This window comes from Bufo bufo, chromosome 1, assembly GCF_905171765.1.
Source record: "Bufo bufo chromosome 1, aBufBuf1.1, whole genome shotgun sequence".
Taxonomy (NCBI): Eukaryota; Metazoa; Chordata; class Amphibia; order Anura; family Bufonidae; genus Bufo; species Bufo bufo.
The window spans coordinates 115,667,415-115,693,592 of record NC_053389.1 but is presented as its reverse complement, the minus strand read 5'-3'; the positions used below and the strand labels follow the sequence as shown (position 1 = coordinate 115,693,592).

Sequence of the window (26,178 nt, the reverse complement as noted above, 5' to 3'; positions counted from 1 at the left end):
ATTTTTATTTTTTTTAACTCTATATGACAGCGGTATTTGTGGCCTAAATTTCACAGTAATTTATGCACGTCTAATCCCAGATGTGCACTATATCAGAGGGTTTTTATAACCCCAGTAAGCACAAAGCCGTATTTCTGGCCTAAATGTGACACTCACTTATGCACGTCTAATCCCAGATGTGCAGTATATCAGAGGGTTTTTTCACCCCAGTAAGCACAAAGCCGTATTTCTGGCCTAAATGTGACACTCACTTATGCACGTCTAATCTCAAATGTGCAGTATATCAGAGGGTTTTTTCACCCCAGTAAGCACAAAGCCGTATTTCTGGCATAAATGTGACACTCACTTATGCACGTCTAATCCCAGATGTGCAGTATATCAGAGGGTTTTTTTAACCCCAGTAAGCAAAAAGCCGTATTTGTGGCCAAAATTTCACAGTCACTTATGCATGTCTAATCCCAGATGTGCCCTAAATGAAACAGATGGTTTTTTTTCACCCCAGTAAGCAAAAAGCTGTATTTCTGGCCTAAATGTGACACTCACTTATGCAGGTCTAATCCCAGATGTGCACTAAATGAAACAGATGTTTTTTTTTCACCCCAGTATGAGAAAGCCGTATTTGTGGCCTAAATTTCACAGTCACTTATGCAGGTCTAATCCCAGATGTGCACTAAATGAAACAGATGGGTTTTTTTCACCCCAGTGTGAGAAAGCCGTATTTGTGGCCTAAATTTCACAGTCACTTATGCACGTCTAATCCTAGATGTGCACTATATGAAACAGATGTTTTTTTTTTCACCCCAGTATGCCCCAGTATGAGAAAGCCGTATTTGTGGCCTAAATTTCACAGTCACTTATGCACGTCTTATCCCAGATGTGCAGTATATCAGAGGGTTTTTTCACCCCAGTAAGCAAAAAGCTATATTTCTAGCCTAAATGTGACACTCACTTATGCACGTCTAATCCTAGATGTGCACTATATGAAACAGATGTTTTTTTTTCACCCCAGTAAGCAAAAAGCTGTATTTCTGGCCTAAATGTGACACTTACTTATGCACGTCTAATCCCAGATGTGCACTATATGAAACAGATGGGGTTTTTTTCACCCCAGTAAGCAAAAAGCTGTATTTCTGGCCTAAATGTGACATTCACTTATGCATGTCTAATCCTAGATGTGCACTATATGAAAAAACGTTTTTTTTTTAACCCCAGTAAGCAAAAAGCTGTATTTCTGGACTTGCAGACATGCAGATATCCTGTGCTGGTGCACTATCGTTGCATAAAATGGCTGCCAATTATGTATTGATATTGACAAACTGAAGTAAAAAAAAGTTCGTTTTCAGCAGTAGTTGGCTCAGGGCAGGCTTAAAAAAATTGTGCACTGCACCCACAAAACACCTTTTCTGTAGATCGCTGAGTACATAAACCAGTTCTTGATAAGATTTCTCCCTGATCTCTCCCTCACAGCAGCTGCAGCCTCTTCCTACACTAATCCGAGCAGAGTGACGGGCGGCGCTACGTGACTCCAGCTTAAGTAGAGGCTGGGTCACATGCTGTAGTTGGCCAATCACAGCCATGCCAATAGTAGGCATGGCTGTGATGGCCTTTTGGGGCAAGTAATATGACGCTTGTTTATTGGCTTCTGTGCAGCCTTTTAAAAAGCGCCAAGAAAGCGCTGAACACCGAACCCGAACCCAAACTTTTACGTGAATGTTCGGGTTCGGGTCCGGGTGCCGAAAAACCTAAAGTTCGGTACGAACCCGAACTTTACAGTTCGGGTTCGCTCAACTCTACTCAGGGGGGCTCATAGAGGACTCGGGAGGATGGGGGGGTTTGGCTCATAGAGGCACGTAGAGGACAGTGTGCTTTCCTCCTACTCCTCACCCTCACATTAGGGGTTGGATAACCCCTTTAACTCCTTGCTGCTGATGCTGAGTGTGCAAATGGGGTGTGGCATGGGAGGAGCCAGGACAGGAGGTGGGATGGGCCAGGGGTGATTAGTGGGCAGGGTTAGGGGGCCCCATTTAGATTTTTACTATGGGGCCCAGTGATTTCTATGTACGCCCCTGCCTTAAAGTAATAAATGTATCTTACCTCTCCTGCTCCGTCAGTACTCTGCAGGGCTGGCGGTCTCTCCTGCAGTCACGCTCCCTGGTCTTCTCTGGCCCACGCTGCACTGTGATCTCACTGTGTACAGCATCAGGTTCATAATGCAGGTGCTATGATCCTAACACTGTACGCAGAAGACCAGGGAGTGGCGAATGCAGACAGCGCCAGTAGCGCTTCCACTCCCCGCATCTACTGCATGCTAGTGAGCGTTACATAATGGAAGTATTAGTCTTCACTTTATAAGATTCACCTGACATCCCCCCCCCCCCCCCCCCACACACACACACACACTTTTGGGGTTAAAAAGTATGTCTTATAAAGAGAAAAACATGGACTTTACAAATGCAGGACATAGCTTTTTCTTTGCATCAGTTAACAAAAATCTCAGAGCCTGTATACATTCTGTATGTGTCTGTCTATAAAATTAGTAATTGGCCTACTTTACTGCCAGTGTTTTTAGTTCTGCAAATATGGATTTATCCATAGGGCTGCATTGAGTTGCACACTTTGTGATTCTGAGATGACATAGAATCCAATCTAAGTTGCAGTAGCAGCTGCAGGACTGTAGCTTCAGTAAAACACAACCCATATCTGATTTTGCATTTCTTATAATTTTTGTATTTTACAACTATTCACCTGCAGACATTGTGCAAGAAACATAAAAAATGTTCCGTCACTAAATATTTATGAAGGAATTTTTTAATTTCCTGATTTCTCAGCCCATAGATGATGGGGTTAGCTAGTGGTGTAAAGACCGCATAGGTGAGACCCACAGCCCTGTCCTACTCTACAGAGTAAACTTTTGTAACACGTATATACATAAAACCAATGCTGCTGTAAAACATAGTAACAACAATAAGATGGTGCTCCGCAGGTAGAGAAGGCTTTCTGCCGTCCATCTTTGGACTTAAACCTTTAAGATAATGTATATATCCTGATGTAAGAGAAAAGAATAAAAGCAGAAGTCAGGAGGATCCCAAAGATGCTGATGAAGAATTCGACCATTATATATAAACGAGTATCGGGTGCATGCTAAAGAGATTAATGGGGGGAAGTCACAGAATACATTCTCAATAAGGTTTAAACCACAAAATGTAAGGAGAGAAATTAAGACGGTTTCAATGACGGGTCTTAGAATCCCTCCAATGAAACAGGTGGCAACTAATTTGACATATAGATCAGTAGTCATAATAGATGAGTATCTTAATGGCTTACAAATGGCCAAATATCGGTCATACGCCATGACTGTAAGAATAAAGCACTCTGCTGTTCCAAGAGCATGAAGGAAATAGGCCTGCACAAGGCATCCATGGAAAGAGATCTTCTTCTCGTCTTCCAAGAGATCAGCCAACATTTTTGGAATTGTGACGGCTGTATAGCAAATTTCCAAACAAGATAAAGCCGCAATAAAGAAGTACATGGGGGAGTGTAGGGCGGACTCTCTGCAGATCACGAGCAGTATTATGGCATTGCCAGAAATAATGAACAAATAGATGATAAGAAGGAGGGAAAAAAGAAGAACATGGAAAGCGCTGAAGGTTTGGAAATCCATGTAACACAATTTCATTAACTCTGCTACTATTGGAGATTCTTTCCATCTCTTTTTCATCTGTAAAAAGGATGTATGGGATGACATTCCAAATATATGTAAGTCCATGTAAATCTCCCAATGTTAATACAGATTCTGCAGAAAATGGAGGAACCTTGCAATTATTTTTGATTAAACAATTCCTTCCACCTGTGTACCTAGTTACCTATTGTAATGCCAGCAGTCTGTGCCCGCTGGCATCTCTCCTCTCCCTGCAGGCAAAACCACCAGAGTGCAACTACCTTTGCTGCTCCATGCTTTCTGACCATTCTGTGACTGCCCTACCTCCTGTTCCTGGTGTATGTTTCCCCTATGCAGTGGTGGCGAACCTCTGGCACGGGTGCCAGAGGCGGCACCTCAGAGCCCTCTCTGTGGGCACCCACACCCTGGAAAAATATACCAATATGCCTTAGGATATAAGCACCATGAACAGGCAGCGCACTGAATGTAGACAGGCTATTATAGCTGCTACATGACAAAGTACATGAAAGATATACTATATTGGACTGTAGGATTCTGGTTAACTTGCCGCGTTGGCATTTTGCGATAAATAAGGGTGTTTTGGGGTTGCGGTTTGGGCACTCGGTCTCTAAAAGGTTCGCCATCACTGCCCTATGGTGTGCCCACTCTCCCAGGCTCTTAAAGGACAAATGCACATGAAGCCTAATCGGTCCCCAGCCAATGGCTGTCTTCTCGGGTATATATAAGGAGCTTTCCCTTAGCTATTCTGGTCCCTGCAAAGTTGTTTTGTGTCTTCTGAAATCCCATGTTTGAACTTTGCCAGTTTAATGTACTGTTATTGTTCTGCCCGTCCTGACCTTTGCCTGTCCATTGTATTGACCCCCTGCCACCTGCCCTGACCTATTACCTGTTTACCATATTGAACAAACTCTGCCAGGCCTGACCTTGGCTTGTCCACTGACCACAATTCTGCCTATTCCTTTGGTACCATACACTGGTATCTCTTGACTTGCATGGTTTAGCTGTCACTGAATGGAAGGCTATTCAAAGAGGTAGCAGCCTGATGGTTCCCCAGCAGTGAAGACCAGATCCTTATACCAAGGGTGAAAGGGTGAAAACCTGGGGGCTACTTCAATAAAACCCTTAGGAGTAAGCCATAAGTCAATTCTGTTCAGTGACACAGTGGGTCATCACCTGCTATGTTACACCTTAGCAGTCCTATGTGTCTCCATGGTAACAGTCAAAGAAACCCTGTGTAGTAAACCCGGCAAAGTCTTTCCTGCGGCATCTTAAAGGGATTCTACTGGACTTTAACACTAATGGTCTAAATGAACTGATACAAACCTAATAATTTTGAATCAGTTGGTACCCTATGACATGCAAAATTAACGGGATTCATTGAATTATCCCTTTCTATGTATTTGTAACAATGTGAAACACAAGTTTTATTTGGTTATCTGGCTAATAAAAACAAATTTCAGAGAGAGAAATCATCTGAATCATGTGAGTATCCTTCATTCTGGAGGACTGTCCATGCATAACATAGACAACCCAATTTATTTCAAGGGAACTAAGAAAAGTTGCATTTGTTCTAATTAAATGTATTTGAATAGATCTATGTTGCCGATAACCTACTGATAGTGGCCATGAACCCTGCTGTCCAGGGAAAAAAGCTAAAGAGACCCTAATGTCAGGATGGTGGAGGTCACAGAGGTCAGATCCGACCAATCATTAAAAGATGGAAATACCACTTTAAAGATGAGATACAATATATTGCAGTAACATTTACTGTGGGGATATTATGCTACACATACTGTCAGCAGTAACTATTTTAGCAATTTGTGCTACAGTGACTCTTCTGTGGGATAGGACCAAATAGACTAGACTTCACCACATGCACATCAATTGAGCCTTGGTGCACCCATAGCCCTGCAGCCAATTCACCAGTTGTCCATCCTTGGACAACTTTGGCAGGTACTAATCACTGTATAGTGGGAACTTCCCACAAGACCTATCATTTTGTAGATGCTCTCACTATGGCCATCACAATTTGGTCAGATTCAATAAGATCCTTACTCTTGCCCATTTTTTCTACTTCCAAGACATCAGCTTCAAGAACTGGCTCTTCACTTGCTGCCTAATATATCCAGTCCTTGACAGCTGCCATTGTAACAATGTAATCTCATTCACTTCACCTATCACCACACAGCCTGCAGTTTTACTGCACATGGCTCATTTTTGTGAGTAAACTTCTGTTTACCCTGCAAAATATTGTAGCCTGATCGCTCATGGATTACGTGACCTGTTTTTCTATACCTATTTAAATAGATCCAGATGACCTGGGAATTTGTTCTCTATGGGAAACGTGTAATTGGCAATTAGAATTCTTTTTCTCTATTGTAAATATAGGATAATCTGATGTTTTAGTGGGCTGAGCAGGAGGGATTTGCCTCAGCCAATCATACACTTTCAATAGTTGTCATCTGAATGCTCATTCATAAAACAAAGCTTTAATATTCCAGTTCGATTGTTACCAGGATTTACCGCAGCGATTCCGAAGGTGAAGTGGGAACAATTCACAGTTCAGTCAATGCATTATATGGGAACCGCGAGTCCCTATCCAATCAGAAGAAAGCCTCTTCAAGCTCAGATCATCCAATTTCATACACATAGGCAAAACATCAGGTCCCACCAATATTATTTTCCACCAGATATTCCTGTGGGATATCAGAAAATGCACTGATAGGAAGCACTGTAATCCAATGCTACAGACACTCATATGATCATACTCACGAGTACAAATGAACATGCAGGCACATCAAACAAATCCGAGGCTTCACTTTCCTTCCGTTCTTCTCTTCTATCCAGTGTAGATGATATAAATATTTAATCGCTCCCAATAGTGAAGCACCGCTTTAAAAACAGTATAAAATGGATTTATTATACTCACAAGCATAAAAAGGTTACAGGCAATACATTAAACCAATCCAGCGTGTATAAGCGTGCCCCGCAAAACAGCCTTGAAAGCGTTCCATTCAACAATCGGGTCTGAGGATCCCTCATTACAAGCCCAGTAGTCAGACACACCCTGTTGTGCTGCACTAGCCACAGGCAATACCTCCAACCACTTAGAGTTAAGGCACCACTGTCTATTTGAGGGTGCAATCGGTTGGGTCGGCATCACAAGTAGGGGGGCATGATTCGAGATACCCCTTGGCAGGTATTCCACCTTAGTCATCATTGGCAAGAGGTCTCTACTAACAAAGACAAGGTCTATACGAGATAGTGTAATAAATGATGCGGAGTAACATGAATATTGGTGATCCCTAGGATGTAGGTGTCTCCATCCCTCCGTTAAACCATGGACCTCTGCCCAGCTATTGAGCGATCTATTATCGGTAGCCTGGGGGCGGAGTCTATCTGCAATCGGATCTAAGACAGCGTTATAATCACCCAACATAATTAGGGGGGCAGTCGGTAGGATCGCCACTTTTCCCATTATGTCTGTCTAATACGCTTCGCTGAAATGGGGTAGGGATGGGGTAGCCCACATATACATAATCTATTCCCCGCACCGCGGCATGAACAATGACGTATAGGCAGAGATATCTAACTGCACTGAGTATAACTGAAAAAGGAGCACTTTAGCTATAATCACTGAGACTCCTCTAGCATAATTGCTTTATACTGCTTGGTTGGAAGACCCCACCCCATGGTCGTTTTAGAGCTAATATTTTCTGCCCTCTCAGGTGAGTCTCCTGCAAGATTACCACATCTAGGTTCGTATCCTTTCAGATAGTTGAAGACCAGGGATCTTTTTCACTTTGTCATTAAGCCCCCGGACATTCCAGGATACAAACCTACAGGTGGAACATTCCAAAAGAAGAACCCTATGAAGCGACATGAGAGTACCTCAGAGCCAGTCATACCACATTCGCACCACAAAACACAGGACATAGATGAACATAACAGATTTAACCCATATCAGTATTAGTAATAACCCCCCACCCTGCCCAGACCCCCCCAACGTATCTGAGCCTAGCATCCCAAACCGTGTATAGGCTAACCTTCCCTTAGAAACACAGGGAGACACATATAACATGGACAGTCACTAAGTCCTCAGTATTGTTGAATGAATCCAAGGGTCAACGAAGGTGTCCAGTGCATCTGAAACTCCTCACCCACAAATTGGCCATCCATAGGGTGCGTAGGGTCACAGGTACTTGGGAACCCGCAGATAATCAGCCTCTCCCGTCCAGCCAGTCGGATGCCTCTTCAGGGGTAGAAAATAATTTTGCAGACTCCCCATCCTGAACTCTGAGATGCAAAGGATATAACATAGCATACTTGAGGCCCTTCTCTCGTAGATGTGATCTCACCACCGTAAACTGTCGTCTCTGCCTTTGGACCTCTGATGAAAAATCTGTGTAGAATGAGATTCTAGTGTTTTCAAACTCTATCTCTTTCAGCTGGCAAGCTGCTGCTAGTATAGTGCCTCGATAATTCAGAACCGTCAGAATAAACAGGCGTGCAGGAGCCCCTGATGGTAAGGGTCTGGTGGGTATTCTGTGTGCCCGCTCCACAACAAAATTGGGGGACAGGTGGATAGGGGCCAGACTTTGTTTAATGAGTTGCTCCGCAAAGTCCTTAGGTGATTGACCCTCAGTTCTTTCCAGAAGGCCCAAAATGCATATGTTATTACACCTATTTCGGTTTTCTGCATCTTCCACCTTCGTCTGCAATGTTTTCACCTGCTGTTGGAGGACCCTTACATGGTTTTCTCCTACGTGCGCCACATCTTCCACCTCTCCCAGTCGCCTCTCCACCTCTGCTGTTCTGTCTCGTATCTTATCAATATCATGGCGGAGGCAGGTTGGATCTGCTTGAAGGTGATCTATTTTAGCTGTAAGCACGGACTGGCAATTCGTAATGGCCGACATTATTTTACTCAGATCTATCTCCACTTGGTCAGGAGAACTACCCTCCTCTACCTCTTCTGTTTGTCTCCTGACATCCACCAGCAACTTAGGGGTAGTAGAAGTAGTGGAAGTGCCTGTCTTGCGGCCCATGTATTTGATGTCTGTGATATTAAGTTGTAGGGGGGTCCACTCCCTTTCATTTTGCCTTTAAATTACAGTAGATCTCAAGGGTATCTCTCACCCTTTTTTTCAGTGACAGTTCCAGACATCCACCATATGCAGCAGTGCGTAACTCCCCTTCCTCTAACAGGGGGTTCAAGATGGCGGCGGCCATGTGCCCAGCTCTGTCCCCAGTATTGAATGTTAGGGAGAGAGCAATTCAGAGGGACCCTCCCAACAGCTTTCCCCTGTAGTACCGCAGCTCCAATGGTCTCCAAGGTGGAGCAGCAGCTCACAAGCGGTGCGGCCCCTTCCTCCAGTCACAGTATGCAAACGTAGGGCTGCCCTGATATCGCAGCACCCCTCCGACTCATCCCACCGTGGGTCCAATACGGCAGAGTCGCGTGACTGTCCCGGTTTCTCCAAGAGGCAGCTGACTCCAGTGAGCCTCCCCGCAGCCCTCCGACAGCAGCCGCAGAGTGCTGAGAGCCGACAACCTCAGGCGGCAGGCAGCAATGGAGGCGCCGCGTGTCACCGGCACAGAGCCAAGGTAAAGATCTGCACCTGACCAGCAGAACCAGAGTGGAGGGCAGAACAGAGCCCAAACGGGATCACCCCGATGCAGTCACTCCTCAGGATTCATCACAGCGGTCTTGCGCGAGAATGGTCGCCGGAAGGCCAGGATACACGCAGGATGTTAGAAGAGCCGTAGTGCCGAGCCATCCTCCTCCATTACAGTTAGGCCACACCCACTTCCTGGCCATTTTTAGGATGTCTTCAAGATGGGTGGAAGACTCCAGGAACCGCACTTGACAACCAGATTGAACACATGTACCATGTAGTGCGTATGGCTCAGCCCACCTTGATGCAGTGTCACCATGTTCTTCCCATTGTCGCTCACCATGTTCCGATTTTGAGTGGTCGCGGAGAAAGCCAGGATTCGATTTCTTGATGAAGGACATGGAGCAGTTCCTCCCCTGTGTGACTCCGTTCGCCCAGGCAAACAAGGTGCCGAACAGCGTGACACCACCTTTCCCTGCACATGTGGTATGCTGGAGGGGCACTGTGAATTGTCCCTGCAGTGGAGGCTGAGGACACGGTGGAGAATGAGGAGGCAAAGGCGGACATTGTCGCAGGACCAATGGCGTAAGAAAGTGGAGGCGGAAGTGGTGTCACCTGGCCAAGTTGCTGGTGTGACTGTGCAGGAACCACATTCACCCAGTGGGCCGTAAAGGACATGTATTGTCCCTGACCGTAGTTACAGCTCCACACGTCGGCGCTGCTGTGCACTATGGCAGACACCGACAGGCTCAAGGACTGGCCCACCTTCTTTTCTACATGTGTGTGCAGGCCTGGTACTGCCTTTTTGGCAAAGAAATGAAGGCTTGGGACTCTCCACCTCGGCTCGGCACAAGCCATCAGTTCTCTGAAAGTTGCAGAGTCCACCACTTGGAAAGGGAGGGACTTCAGCACCAGCAACTTGGCTAGGAACACATTCAGCTTCTGCGCTGTTGGATGAGTGCATGCAAACTGTTGTCTCTTGGCAATCGCTTTGGTGATCGATTGCTGACAGAATGACTGATGAGGAGTAGGAGGGCGAAGAGCAGGAGCATCAGGACCAGCAGATGATGGGAAGGACAGACAGCTCACTTCAGCTGTGGTGGTGGAGCCTTGACTGCCTGAAATCGACTGTGTGCGACTAGGGGATGCAGCGGTTGCTAAGGCAGGCTGGACCACCACATCGGAGCCACTGTTCTCCCAGGCCACTTTATGGTGATGCTGCATATGTTGACGCACCGGCCGTGGTGCCAACATTGGCACCCTGGCCACACTACACCTTCTGCCCACAGATTCTATATATGGCCATGTTCACCTCCTCCGGTGGCTTAAAAAAACCTGCCACACTTTCTGAGTAGGTGATTTTACCCCCAACACTACGCACTGACTGACTGCTACCGCCGCTGCCTCCATGAACTGGAGCACCGCTACTTCCCGGGCAGGTAGGCTCCTGCAAAGCGGGTGGTCTACCCCAGGCACGTTTGGCTTCCGACCTCCCACTGCTGCCCCCCTGCTGACTCCCAACCACGCTAGCGACTTGCTGGCTCTGCCGCTGCCTCACATGCAAGCTGCCACCCTCTTCTCCCAATGATGATGAAACCCCTTCGTCACCCGGCTCCCAAGTGCGATCAGCTACATCATCATCATCATCATCGAGAACTGTCTGCATGTCACTGATGTCCTCCTCAACCGTCTCTGGGTCAGGAGCCTGACGGCTCGCAACACCAGCTCCCACACCACTCTCCTCATCACTACTTGCCCACCTAGTGGAGGAAGCGGCGGATGTCTCCTCCACATCTTGGCTTGCCAGTAGCTGCTGACTGTCTTCTAGTAGCTCGTCCTCACTATATAGTGGAGCTGAGCCCACAGCATACAATACTGCTGTGGCCTGAGGGAACAGAAAAGGACAAAGGCAGGTTGAGGACAGGTGAGGGCACATGGCTGCTCCCGGGCCAACCCACTGACCATTGGCTGGGGTGTCTGATGCAACGAAGTCGAAGATCGAGACAACCATTCAAGAACCGCTGGGTTCCTGGTCAGACACGACCGCTAGCTGGACACTGGGAGCTCAGACCTCTCGAAGTGACCCCAGCTGCCACGGACCCTTACTCTGCTTGTGACCTCTGCCTGCACCAGAAACATTTAGGCCTCTGACACTCCCCTATGCAGGGCCTGGCACTTTCTCTGTCTGACATACTGTTAGATAAAATAAATAAAAAGAAAGGAAATTAAAACACCCCAAAAAAGTCTGTAATTTTCTCACTTCACCACACAACAGCTAATAAGCCCTTTTATTTCCCACTAATACACACAAAAAAGGGCTTTAGAACATATAACTGCCGCACCGCTGAACGGCAAATATATATTTTTTGCCACTAATATAGACCCTTTATCATTCCCTGAATCTGAGCCTCTACTGCACCCAGAAGCACTTCGTATATTGGCCGCTGACCGGCTCATGTGGCCTTATATCTTCTCCCCTATTCTCCCGATGGCTGGACTATCGTACATAACAACCACTTCTACAATTTGTGTCACCGCTATCCCCTCATGGATTGCAAGCTCTTGCGAGCAGGGCCCTCATTCCTCTTGTTGTAATAATCGACTTGTCTGTTACTATGTTATTTATGACTGTTTGTACATGAACCCCTGAATTGCAAGGCGCTGCGGAATATGTTGGCGCTATATAAATAAAGATTATTATTATTATATACACCACAAAAGGCTTTAGAACATACAACTGCACCGCTGAACGGAAAATATATTTTTATTTTGCCACTAATACACGACACAAAAGGCATTAGTACATATAACTGCACAGCTGAACGGCAAATATATTTTTATTTTGCCACTATTACACGACACAAAGGCTTTAGAACATATACCTTCACCGCTGAAAGGCAAATATATATTGTTTTGCCACTATTCTATTACACGACAAAACTGCATCACTTAACGGCAAATATATTTTTCTTTTGCCATTAATACACGCCACAAAAGGCTTTATTACATATAACTGCACAGCTGAGCAGCAAGTATATTTTTCTATTTCCATTAATACACGCCACAAAAGACTTTAGAACATATAACTGCACCGCTGAACAGCAAATATATTTTTCTTTTTCCACTTATACACGCCACAAAAGGCTTTAGAACATATAACTGCACCGCTGAGTGTCAAATATATTTTTATTTTGCCACTATTACATGACAAAAAGGGCTTTATTACATATAACTGCACCGCTGAACGTTGAATATATTTTTTTCCCCTTACACATGCCACAAAATGCTTTAGAACATATAACTGCACCGCTGAACGGCAAATACTCTATATTTTTATTTTGCCACTATCACACGACACAAAAGGCTTTAGAACATATAACTGCACCGCTGAACGGCAAATATATTTTTCTTTTTCCATTAATACACGCCACAAAACCACCGCAGAATGGCAAATATATTTTTCTTTTTCCACTTATACATGCCACAAAAGGCTTTATTACATATAACTGCACCGCTGAACGGCAAATATATTTTTCTTTTCCCATTCACTATGACGTCATCGGCGCAGGCGCAGTGGAGATGTCTGAGCAGGGAGCGGTCAGACATTCACTGCGCATGCGCCGAATACAGACGCACACGGCGCATGCGCGAGAATTCGTCCGCTGGCTCACAGGGAGGATCTCATTCTGGAGGAGATGGGCGGGCTGGAGGGACGCGCTGGGCGGCAGCATTTTGTGAAGGTAGACCGAGCCTCTAGGTGCTAATGACGCCCTCATAGCACCTAGAGGCTCATTAGCATATCAATATAAGTTCGTTTTTTAGCGAAACGGCTGCACAAAAAGCTATTATATTAGGATTGTTTGGTAGAGCCAGACACAGCGGATCGCTAGTGTCTGAAAGCTAATTATGTGAAAACTAAGTGGTAGAAACCCTTAATACATGCCACAAAAGGCTTTAGAACATATAACTGCACCGCTGATCGGCAAGTACTGTATATTTTTATTTTGCCTCTATCACATGACACCAAAGGATTTAGAACATACAACTGCACGCGTGAACGGCAAATATATTTTATTTGCCACTATTACACGACAAAAAGGGCCTTTATTACATATAACTGCACTGCTGAACGACAAATATATTTTTCTTTTTCCAATTATACACGCCACAAAAGGCTTTAGAACATATAACTGCACCGCTGAACGGCAAATATATTTTTCTTTTGCCACTAATAAACGCCACAAAAGGCTTTAGAACATTTAACTGCAACTCTGAACGGCAATATATTTTCAGTTTCCACTAATACATGCCACAAAAGGCTTTAGAACATATAACTGCACCGCTGAACGGCAAATATATTTTATTTTGCCACTAATAAACGCCACAAAAGGCTTTAGAAACATATAACTGCAACTCTGAATGGCAAATTATTTTCAGTTTTTCACTAATACATGTCACTAAAGGCTTTAGAACATATAAGTGCACCGCTGAACAGCAAATATATATTTTTTTTCCAATTATACACGCCACAAAAGGCTTGAGAACATATAACTGCACCGCTGAACGCCAAATATATTTTTCTTTTGCCACTAATAAACACCACAAAAGGGCTTTAGAACATATAACTGCACCGCTGAACGGCAAACATATTTTTTTTTTGCCACTAATACGTGCCACAAAAGCTTTAGAACATATAACTGCACCCTTGAATGGCAAATATATATTTCTTTTTCCACTTATACACGCCACAAAAGGCTTAGAACATATAACTGCACCGCTGAACGGCAAATAATTTTTATTTTGCCACTAATAAACGCCACAAAAGGCTTTAGACATATAACTGCAACTCTGAATGGCAAATCTATTTCAGTTTTTCACTAATACATGTCACTAAAGGCTTTAGAACATATAAGTGCACCGCTGAACGGCAAATATATTTTTCTTTTTCCACTTATACAACGCCACAAAAGCTTCAGAATATATAACTGCACCGCTGAGCGCCAAATATATTTTTCTTTTTGCCACTAATAAACGCCACAAAAGGCTTTAGAACATTAACTGCCACCGCTTAACGGCAAATATATTTTTCTTTTGCCACTAATACATGCCACAAAAGGCTTAGAAACATATAACTGCACCCTTGAACGGCAAATATAATTTTCTTTTTCCACATATACACACCACAAAAGGCTTCGAACAATTAACTGCTCCGCTGATCGGCAAATATATTTTTATTTTGCTAGTATTACACGACAAAAAAGGCTTTATTACATATACTGCACCCCTGAACGCAAATATATTTTTCTTTTTCCACTTTATACACGCCACAAAAGGCCTTAGACATATAACTGCACCCTTGAATGGCAAATATATATTTCTTTTTCCACTTATACACACCACAAAAGGCGTTAGAACATATACTGCACTGCTGAACAGCAAATATATTTTTATTTTGCCAGTATTACACGACAAAAAGGGCTTTATTACATATAACTGCACCCCTGAACGGCAAATATATTTTTCTTTTTCCACTTATACACGCCACAAAAGGCTTTAGAACATATAACTGCACTCCTGAACGGCAAATATATTTTTCTTTTTCCACTTATACACGCCACAAAAGGCTTTAGAACATATAACTTCACCGCTGAACGGCAAATATATTTTTTCTTTTGCCACTAATACATGCCACAAAAGGCTTTTGAACATGTAACTGCACTGCTTAACGGCAAATATATTTTTCTTTTGCCACTAATAAACGCCACAAAAGGCTTTAGAACATATAACTGCAACTCTGAACGGCAAATATATTTTCAGTTTTCCACTAATACATGCCACAAAAGGCTTTAGAACATATAAGTGCACCGCTGAACGCAAATATATTTCTTTTGCCACTTATACACGCCACAAAAGGCTTCAGAATATATAACTGCACCGCTGAGCGCCAAAATATATTTTTCTTTTGCCACTAATAAACGCCAACAAAAGGCTTTTGAACATATAACTGCACCGCTGAACGTCAAATATATTTTTCTTTTGCCACTAATACATGCCACAAAAGGCTTTAGAACATGTAACTGCACCGCTGAAACGGCGAATATATTTTTCTTTGCCACTAATACATGCCACAAAAGGCTTTAGAACATATAACTGCACCCTTGAACGGCAAATATATTTTTATTTTTCCACTTATACACACCACAAAAGGCTTTAGAACATATAACTGCACCCTTGAACGGCAAATATATTTTTATTTTGCCAGTATTACACAACAAAAAGGGCTTTATTACATATAACTGTACCCCTGAAGGGCAAATATATTTGTCTTTTTCCACTTATACACGCCACAAAAGGCTTTATTACATATAACTGCACTGCTCAACAGCAAATATTTTTATTTTGCCAGTATTACACGACAAAAAGGGCTTTATTACATATAACTGCACTGCTGAACGACAAATATATTTTTCTTTTTCCAATTATACACGCCACAAAAGGCTTTAGAACATTTAACTGCAACTCTGAACGGCAAATATATTTTCAGTTTTCACTAATACATGCCACAAAGGCTTTAGAACATATAGTGCACCGCTGAACGGCAATATATATTTTTTTCCACTTATACAACGCCACAAAAGGCTTTAGAACATATAACTGCACCGCTGAACGCCAAATATATTTTTCTTTTGCCACTATAAACACCACAAAAGGCTTTAGAACATATAACTGCACCGCTGACGGCAACATATTTTTCTTTTGCCACTAATGCGTGCCACAAAAGGCTTTAGAACATATAACTGCACCCTTGAATGGCAAATATATATTTCTTTTTCCACTTATACACACCACAAAAGGCGTTAGAACATATAACTGCACCGCTGAACGGCAAATATATTTTTATTTTGCCAGTATTACACGCCAAAAGGGCTTTATTACATATAACTGCACCCCTGAACGGCAAATATATTTTTCTTTTTCCACTTATACACGCCACAAAAGGCTTTAGAACATATAACTGCACTCCTGAACGGCAAATATATTTTTCTTTTTCCACTTATCCACACCACAAAAGGCTTTAGAACATATAACTTCACCGCTGAACGGCAAATATATTTTTCTTTTGCCACTAATACATGCCACAAAAGGCTTTTGAACATGTAACTGCACTGCTTAACGGCAAATATATTTTTCTTTTGCCACTAATAAACGCCACAAAAGGCTTTAGAACATATAACTGCAACTCTGAACGGCAAATATATTTTCAGTTTTCCACTAATACATGCCACAAAAGGCTTTAGAACATATAAGTGCACCGCTGAACGGCAAATATATTTTTCTTTTTCCACTTATACACACCACAAAAGGCTTTTGAACATATAACTGCACTGCTGAACGTCAAATATATTTTTCTTTTGCACTAATACATGCCACAAAAGGCTTTAGAACATGTACTGCACCGCTGAACGGCGATATATTTTTCTTTTGCCACTAATAAATGCCATAAAAAGCTTTAGAACATATAACTGCACCGCCGAACGGCAAATATATTTTCTTTTGCCACTAATACATGCCACAAAAGGCTTTAGAAACATATAACTGCACCCTTGAACGGCAAATATATTTTTCTTTTTCCACTTATACACACCACAAAACCACCGCTGAACGGCAAATATATTTTTCTTTTTCCACTTATACACACCACAAAAGGCTTTTGAACATATAACTGCACTGCTGAACGTCAAATATATTTTTCTTTTGCCACTAATACATGCCACAAAAGGCTTTAGAACATGTAACTGCACCGCTGAACGGCGAATATATTTTTCTTTTGCCACTAATAAATGCCATAAAAAGCTTTAGAACATATAACTGCACCGCCGAACGGCAAATATATTTTTCTTTTGCCACTAATACATGCCACAAAAGGCTTTAGAACATATAACTGCACCCTTGAACGGCAAATATATTTTTATTTTGCCAGTATTACACAACAAAAAGGGCTTTATTACATATAACTGTACCCCTGAAGGGCAAATATATTTTTCTTTTTCCACTTATACACGCCACAAAAGGCTTTATTACATATAACTGCACTGCTGAACAGCAAATATATTTTTATTTTGCCAGTATTACACGACAAAAAGTGTTTTATTACATATAACTGCACTGCTGAACGACAAATATATTTTTCTTTTTCCAATTATACACGCCACAAAAGGCTTTAGAACATATAACTGCACCACTGAACGGCAAATATATTTTTCTTTTTCCACTTATACACGTCATAAAAGGCTTTAGAATATATAACTTCACCACTGAACGGCAAATATATTTTTCTTTTGCCACTAATACATGCCACAAAAGGCTTTAGAACATGTAACTGCACTGCTTAATCGGAAATATATTTTTCTTTTTCCACTTATACATGCCACAAAAGGCTTTAGAACATATAACTGCACCGCTGAACGCCAAATATATTTTTCTTTTGCCACTAATAAACGCCACAAAAGGCTTTAAAACATATAACTGCAACTCTGAACGGCAAATATATTTTTAGTTTTCCACTAATACATGCCACAAAAGGCTTTATTACATATAACTGCACCGCTGAACGGCAAATATATTTTTCTTTTTCCACTAATACATGCCATAAAAGGCTTTAGAACATATAACTGCACCGCTGAACGGCAAATATATTTTTCTTCTTCCACTTATACACGCCACAAAAGGCTTTAGAACATATAACTGCACCGCTGAACGGCAAATATATTTTTTATTTTGGCAGTATTACACGACAAAAACGGTTTTATTACAGAGAATCTGGCTTCATGTCAGCAGAGAATCAGTCTCATGTCATAGCAGAGAATCAGGCTTCATGTCACCCACCACTGGAACAGGCCACTGTCAGATATTTTTAGGCCCCGGCACCCAGACAGAGGAGAGAGGTCCCATAACAGAGATTCAGGCTTCATGTCAGCAGAGAATCAGTCTTCATGTCATAGCAGAGAATCAGGCTTCACGTCACCCACCACTGGAACAGTCCATTGTCACATATTTAGGCCCAGGCACCCAGGCAGAGGAGAGAGGTTCCATAGCAGAGAATCAGGCTTCATGTCAGCAGAGAATCAGTCTTCATGTCATAGCAGAGAATCAGGCTTCATGTCACCCACCACTGGAACAGGCCACTGTCAGATATTTTTAGACCCCGAAACCCAGACAGAGGAGAGAGGTCCCATAACAGAGATTCAGGCTTCATGTCAGCAGAGAATCAGTCTTCATGTCATAGCAGAGAATCAGGCTTCACGTCACCCACCACTGGAACAGGCCACTGTCAGATATTTTTAGGCCCCGGCACCCAGACAGAGGAGAGGTTCATTCAACTTTGGGTTGCCCCGCAATATAATGGTAAAATGAAAATAAAAATAGGATTGAATGAGGAAGTGCCCTGGAGTACAATAATATATGGTTAAGGGGAGGTAGTTAATGTCTAATCTGCACAAGGGATGGACAGGTCCTGTAGGATCCATGCCTGGTTCATTTTTATGAACGTCAGCTTGTCCACATTGGCTGTAGACAGGCGGCTGCGTTTGTCTGTAATGACGCCCCTGCCGTGCTGAATACACGTTCAGACAAAACGCTGGCCGCCGGGCAGGCCAGCACCTCCAAGGCATAAAAGGCTAGCTCTGGCCACGTGGACAATTTGGAGACCCAGAAGTTGAATGGGGCCGAACCATCAGTCAGTACGTGGAGGGGTGTGCACAGGTACTGTTCCACCATGTTATTGAAATGTTGCCTCCTGCTAACACGTTCCGTATCAGGTGGTGGTACAGTTAGCTGTGGCGTGGTGACAAAACTTTTCCACATCTCTGCCATGCTAACCCTGCCCTCAGAGGAGCTGGCCGTGACACAGCTGCGTTGGCGACCTCTTGCTCCTCCTCTGCCTTCGCCTTGGGCTTCCACTTGTTCCCCTGTGACATTTGGGAATGCTCTCAGTAGCGTGTCTACCAACGTGCGCTTGTACTCGCGCATCTTACAATCACGCTCCAGTGCAGGAAGTAAGGTGGGCACATTGTCTTTGTACCATGGATCCAGAAGGGTGGCAACCCAGTACTCCGCACACGTTAAAATGTGGGCAACTCTGCTGTCGTTGCGCAGGCACTGCAGCATGTAGTCGCTCATGTGTGCCAGGCTGCCCAGAGGTAAGGACAAGCTGTCCTCTGTGGGAGGCGTATCGTCATCGTCCTGCGTTTCCCCCCAGCCACGCACCAGTGATGGGCCCGAGCTGCGTTGGGTGCCACCCCGCTGTGAACATGCTTCATCCTCATCCTCCTTCACCTCCTCCTCATCCTCGTCCTCCTTCGTCCTCCAGTAGTGGGCCCTGTCTGGCCACATTTGTACCTGGCCTCTGCTGTTGCAAAAAACCTCCCTCTGAGTCACTTCGAAGAGACTGGCCTGAAAGTGCTAAAAATGACCCCCTCTTCCTCCTCCTCCTGGGCCACCTCCTCTTCCATCATCGCCCTAAGTGTTTTCTCAAGGAGACATAGAAGTGGTATTGTAACGCTGATAACGGCATCATCGCCACTGGCCATGTTGGTGGAGTACTCGAAACAGCGCAACAGGGCACACAGGTCTCGCATGGAGGCCCAGTCATTGGTGGGGAAGTGGTGCTGTTCCGCAGTGCAACTGACCCGTGCGTGCTGCAGCTGAATCTCCACTATGGCCTGCTGCTGCTCGCACAGTCTGCCCAGCATGTGCAAGGTGGAGTTCCACCTGGTGGGCACGTCGCATATGAGACGGTGAGCAGGAAGGCCGAAGTTACGCTGTAGCGCAGACAGGCGAACAGCGGCAGGATGTGAACGCCGGAAGCGCGAACAGACGGCCCGCACTTTATGCAGCAGCTCTGACATGTCGGGGTAGTTGCGAATGAACTTCTGCACCACCAAATTCAGCACATGCGCCAGGCAAGGGATGTGCGTCAAATCGGCTAGTCCCAGAGCTGCAACGAGATTTCGCCCATTATCGCACACCACCAGGCCGGGCTTGAGGCTCACCGGCAGCAACCACTCGTCGGTCTGTTGTTCTATACCCCGCCACAACTCTTGTGCGGTGTGGGGCCTGTCCCCCAAACATATGAGTTTCAGAATGGCCTGCTGACGTTTACCCCGGGCTGTGCTGAAGTTGGTGGTGAAGGTGTGTGGCTGACTGGATGAGCAGGTGGAAGAAGAGGAGGAGGAAGCTGAGTAGGAGGAGGAGGAGACAGGAGGCAAAGAATGTTGCCCTGCGATCCTTGGCGGCGGAAGGACGTGTGCCAAACAGCTCTCCGCCTGGGGCCCAGCCGCCACTACATTTACCCAGTGTGCAGTTAGGGAGATATAGCGTCCCTGGCCGTGCTTACTGGTCCACGTATCTGTGGTTAGGTGGACCTTGCCACAGATGGCGTTGCGCAGTGCACACTTGATTTTATCGGATACTTGGTTGTGCAGGGAAGGCACGGCTGTGTCCACCAGCCTAAATGACAGTATTTCATAGGCCAGTAGTTTAGAAATGCTGGCATTCAGGGCCAGGGATCGAGGGTGGCTAGGTGGGAATTTACGCTTTCTCTCAAATGTTTGTGAGATTGAGAGCTGAACGCTGCCGTGTGACATGGTTGAGATGCTTGGTGACGCAGGTGGTGGTGTTGGTGGCACATCCCATGTTTGCTGGGCGGCAAGTGCCAACATCCCTCCAGAGGCGGAGGAAGAGGCCGAGGCGGCGGCAGCAGCAGAAGAGGCCGAGGCAGCAGCAGAAGAGGTAGCAGGGGAAGCCTGAGTGACTTCCTTGTTTTTAAGGTGTTTACTCCAGTGCAGTTCATGCTTTGCATGCAGGTGCCTGGTCATGCAGGTTGTGCTAAGGTTCAGAACGTTAATGCCTCGCTTCAGGCTCTGATGGCACAGCGTGCAAACCACTCGGGTCTTGTCGTCAGCACATTGTTTGAAGAAGTGCCATGCCATGGAACTCCTTGAAGCTGCCTTTGGGGTGCTCGGTCCCAGATGGCGGCGGTCAGTAGCAGGCAGAGTCTCTTGGCGGCGGGTGTTCTGCTTTTGCCCACTGCTCCCTCTTTGTCTTTTACTACGCTGTTGGCTCGGTCTCACCACTGCCTCTTCCTCCGAACTGTGAAAGTCAGTGGCACGACCTTCATTCCATGTGGGGTCTAGGACCTCATCGTCCCCTGCATCGTCTTCATCCCTGACCTCCTGTTCAGTCTGCACACTGCAGAAAGACGCAGCAGTTGGAACCTGTGTTTCGTCATCATCAGAGACGTGCTGAGGTGTATTCCCATGTCCTCATCATCAGGAAACATAAGTGGTTGTGCGTTAGTGCATTCTATGTCTGCCACCGCTGGGGAAGGGCTAGGTAGATGCCCTTGGGAAACCCTGCCAGCAGAGTCTTCAAACAGCATAAGAGACTGCTGCATAACTTGAGGCTCAGACAGTTTCCCTGATATGCATTGTGGTGATGTGACACACTGATGGACTTGGTTTTCATGCGCCATCTGTGCGCTTTCTGCAGAAGACTGGGTGGGAGATAATGTGAACGTGCTGGATCCACTGTCGGCCACCCAATTGACTAATGCCTGTACCTGCTCAGGCCTTACCATCCTTAGAACGGCATTGGGCCCCACCAAATATCCCTGTAAATTCTGGCGGCTACTGGGACCTGAGGTAGTTGGTACACTAGGACGTGTGGCTGTGGCAGAACGGCCACGTCCTCTCCCAGCACCAGAAGGTCCACTAACACCACCACGACCATGTCCGCGTCCCTTACTAGATGTTTTCCTCATTGTTACTGTTCACCACAATAAGAAAAATATTATTTGGCCCAATGTATTGAATTCAAATTCAGGCCTTTTTTTTACAGACACCTAACACTATCTGGCTATCTATTTAGGTACCGTATTACACTAATAAAGGCACAGCAGTAACGACAGATTTAGCTGAATATAAATTTGAGGCCTAGTATTTAGGCGCTGGATGACAGGTATATGTTTACGGACAGAATTAGACTTGGAATTGCACAGTAGCGTGTGTGTGAAGTTATTGAGAATAACCCTATCTGCACCTTGAATCTTATATACCCTTTTAGGGATAGATTTAAAGTAGGCCTGATACAGCAGAAACCACTAATTTAGAGAATTGCAAAATTGGGAATTGTGATTCAACCCAGAACAAAAACTGTGCTTTGACGGACACTAAATAACTTGACCAGCTAAAGCAATAATGACAGATTTGGATAAATATAAATTTGAGGCCTATTTTTTAGGCGCTGGGTGACAGGTATACGTTTACACACAGAATTAGACTTGGAATTGCAAAGTAGCGTGTGTGTGAAGTTATTGAGAATAACCCTATCTGCACCTTGAATCTTATATACCCTTTTAGGGATAGATTTAAAGTAGGCCTGATACAGCAGAAACCACTAATTTAGAGAATTGCAAAATTGGGAATTGTATTTCAACCCAGAACAAAAATTGTGCTTTGACGGACACTAAATAACTTGACCAGCTACAGCAATAATGACAGATTTGGATGAATATAAATTTGAGGCCTATTTTTTAGGCGCTGGGTGACAGGTATACGTTTACACACAGAATTAGACTTGGAATTGCACAGTAGCGTGTGTGTGAAGTTATTGAGAATAACCCTATCTGCACCTTGAATCTTATATACCCTTTTAGGGATAGATTTAAAGTAGGCCTGATACAGCAGAAACCACTAATTTAGAGAATTGCAAAATTGGGAATTGTATTTCAACCCAGAACAAAAACTGTGCTTTGACGGACACTAAATAACTTGACCAGCTAAAGCAATAATGACAGATTTGGATGAATATAAATTTGAGGCCTATTTTTTAGGCGCTGGGTGACAGGTATACGTTTACACACAGAATTAGACTTGGAATTGCACAGTAGCGTGTGTGTGAAGTTATTGAGAATAACCCTATCTGCACCTTGAATCTTATATACCCTTTTAGGGATAGATTTAAAGTAGGCCTGATACAGCAGAAACCACTAATTTAGAGAATTGCTAAATTGGGAATTGTATTTCAACCCAGAACAAAAACTGTGCTTTGACGGACACTAAATAACTTGACCAGCTAAAACAATAATGACAGATTTGGATGAATATAAATTTGAGGCCTATTTTTTAGGCGCTGGGTGACAGGTATACGTTTACGGACAGAATTAGACTTGGAATTGCACAGTAGCGTGTGTGTGAAGTTATTGAGAATAACCCTATCTGCACCTTGAATCTTATATACCCTTTTAGGGATAGATTTAAAGTAGGCCTGATACAGCAGAAACCACTAATTTAGAGAATTGCTAAATTGGGAATTGTATTTCAACCCAGAACAAAAACTGTGCTTTGACGGACACTAAATAACTTGACCAGCTAAAGCAATAATGACAGATTTGGATGAATATAAATTTGAGGCCTATTTTTTAGGCGCTGGGTGACAGGTATACGTTTACGGACAGAATTAGACTTGGAATTGCACAGTAGCGTGTGTGTGAAGTTATTGAGAATGACCCTATCAGCACCTTGAATCTAATATACCCTTTTAGGGATAGATTTAAATAACCACACTATTGATGGTTAAATGGACTTGGTGGCAGCTTGCCCCTGATGTAGGATATAGCAAAAAAATAACCACACTATTGATGGTTAAATGGACTTGGTGGCAGCTTGCCCCTGATGTAGGATATAGCCAAAAAATAACCACACTATTGATGGTTAAATGGACTTGGTGGCAGCTTGCCCCTGATGTAGGATATAGCCAAAAAATAACCACACTATTGATGGTTAAATGGACTTGGTGCAGCTTGTGCTGGCGCACCACAAGCCACAAAATGGCCGCCGATCACCTCAGAAAAAAGTGACTAAAAAATGCTCTGGGCAGCCTAAAAACAGTGAGCAATTGAATAGCAGCAGTTCAATGATCCACAGCTGTAGATCGATCACTGTCTTAAGTGTTTTGGAGGAGTTAATCACTGCCTAATCTCGCCTTAACGTCGCAGCTGCAACCTCTCCCTACACTTGTAACAGCAGAGTGACGTGCAGCGCTACGTGACCCAAGCTTATATAGAGGCTGGGTCACATGCTGCACTAGCCAATCACAGCCATGCCAATAGTAGGCATGGCTGTGATGGCCTCTTGGGGCAAGTAGTATGACGCTTGTTGATTGGCTGCTTTGCAGCCTTTCAAAAAGCGCCAAGAAAGCGCCGAACACCGAACCCGAACCCGGACTTTTACGAAAATGTTCGGGTTCGGGTCCGTGTCACGGACACCCCAAAATTCGGTACGAACCCGAACTATACAGTTCGGGTTCGCTCATCCCTAGTTACAGGAGTTTACTTCATGACAGCGAAGAATATCAGAGTACATTACCCCACATTATACTGTTTCGCATCCGAAGCTCCAGAGTTAAGACCACTTTCACACTCACAATCACACCCACCACAGCACTGCAGCTTCCCCCCAGGGAAAGAAAGATTTGTCGGACGAACCACTCATATGCATCACCCCCTATGTAAGAGTACGGAGGGGACTCATCCTTATAACATAAGACTGCACTCCTCTGTTCATATTAATAATAATAAGCCCACTGCACTCCACTTTCTTCTTTCCTGTAGGTAATATATTCACTCATGCTATCTCAGGCACTGGCCTCGCTTGTAGCCAGAGTCCCCAAATTTTTTCAAATTTCTCTGCATTGCCTCTCGCCAGAAATGTTAGTTTATACATCGGCAAAACCGCATCTATAATTTGGATCCACTTTTGTACCGACGGGACCGACAGAGGTTTCCAATTCAGTAAAATGACCTTCCTGGCGTAGAACATCAAGAGTCTATACAGTATCCTAGCATGCTTAGTCTGGATCAGATCATTCACTAGTCCCAATAAGCTATTCTCTGGGGCAAGCAGGCGTGGGATTTACGGGACGAAGAGGAGAACTCGGACGTCAATCAACTGGAGTCCGGAGATGGGCGTGCCACTGCCAAAGGGTGAATAGACGGAGCCTCTAGGTGCTGCAGCAACGCCCTCATAGCACCTAGAGGCTCATTAGCATATTATAAGTCTTTATTTTAATAGAACGGCGGCAGCGGCAGGCAGGGAGTTACAAAGCACACTGTTATGTACTGCTGACATTAGCCCATCGCTAATGTCAGTCAGCTACATAACATAACGTTTTTTCTGATGACAGAAACCCTTTAATAAAAAATATTAATTGATTGGACGACAACTATCAATAAAATGGATTTTGCACTAACATGAAATTTGGATGTCTGTATTGGACGATATGTATTATTGCACATATAAGATGCCCCCCACAAAACATGTCACTGGTTACCTGTGGCATTTTTTTATGGGGGCATATTTTAGGTGCAATACTAACAAGTGCCTTGCCTGCCCCGAGCAAGGCACTTGTTAGTATTGCACATAAAATATGCCCCCATAAAAAAATGGCACAGGTAACCAGTGACATGTTTTGTGGGGGGCATCTTATATGTGCAATAATACATATCGTCCAATACAGACATCCAAATTTCATGTTAGTGCGAAATCCATTTTATTGATAGTTGTCGTCCAATCGACAAGTGCTTTTAGGGCCTTGCAGGGTCCCCTTCATCAGGCCCAGAAATGCGCTTGTCGTTTCAATGACAACTATCAATAAAATGGATTTGCACTATAGATGTACCGATATTGCTGCCGATACAGAGTATTTGGGCGATACCTTCACCGATATTGGAACTTCTGGTTGGAGGGAGATGTCCCTCTGACTGGCAGAGCCAAGGGAGCATACAGCCGACTTCCTTTCCAATCAGGAAGCCAGAAGGTAGGT

The 26,178-nt window shown here is 44.3% G+C and overlaps 1 pseudogene; it reads right to left on the bottom strand.

Moving 5' to 3' along the window:
• Positions 1-2,741: 2,741 nt before the first annotated feature.
• Positions 2,742-26,178, bottom strand: part of LOC120993060 — a 48,264-nt pseudogene continuing 24,827 nt past the window's right edge.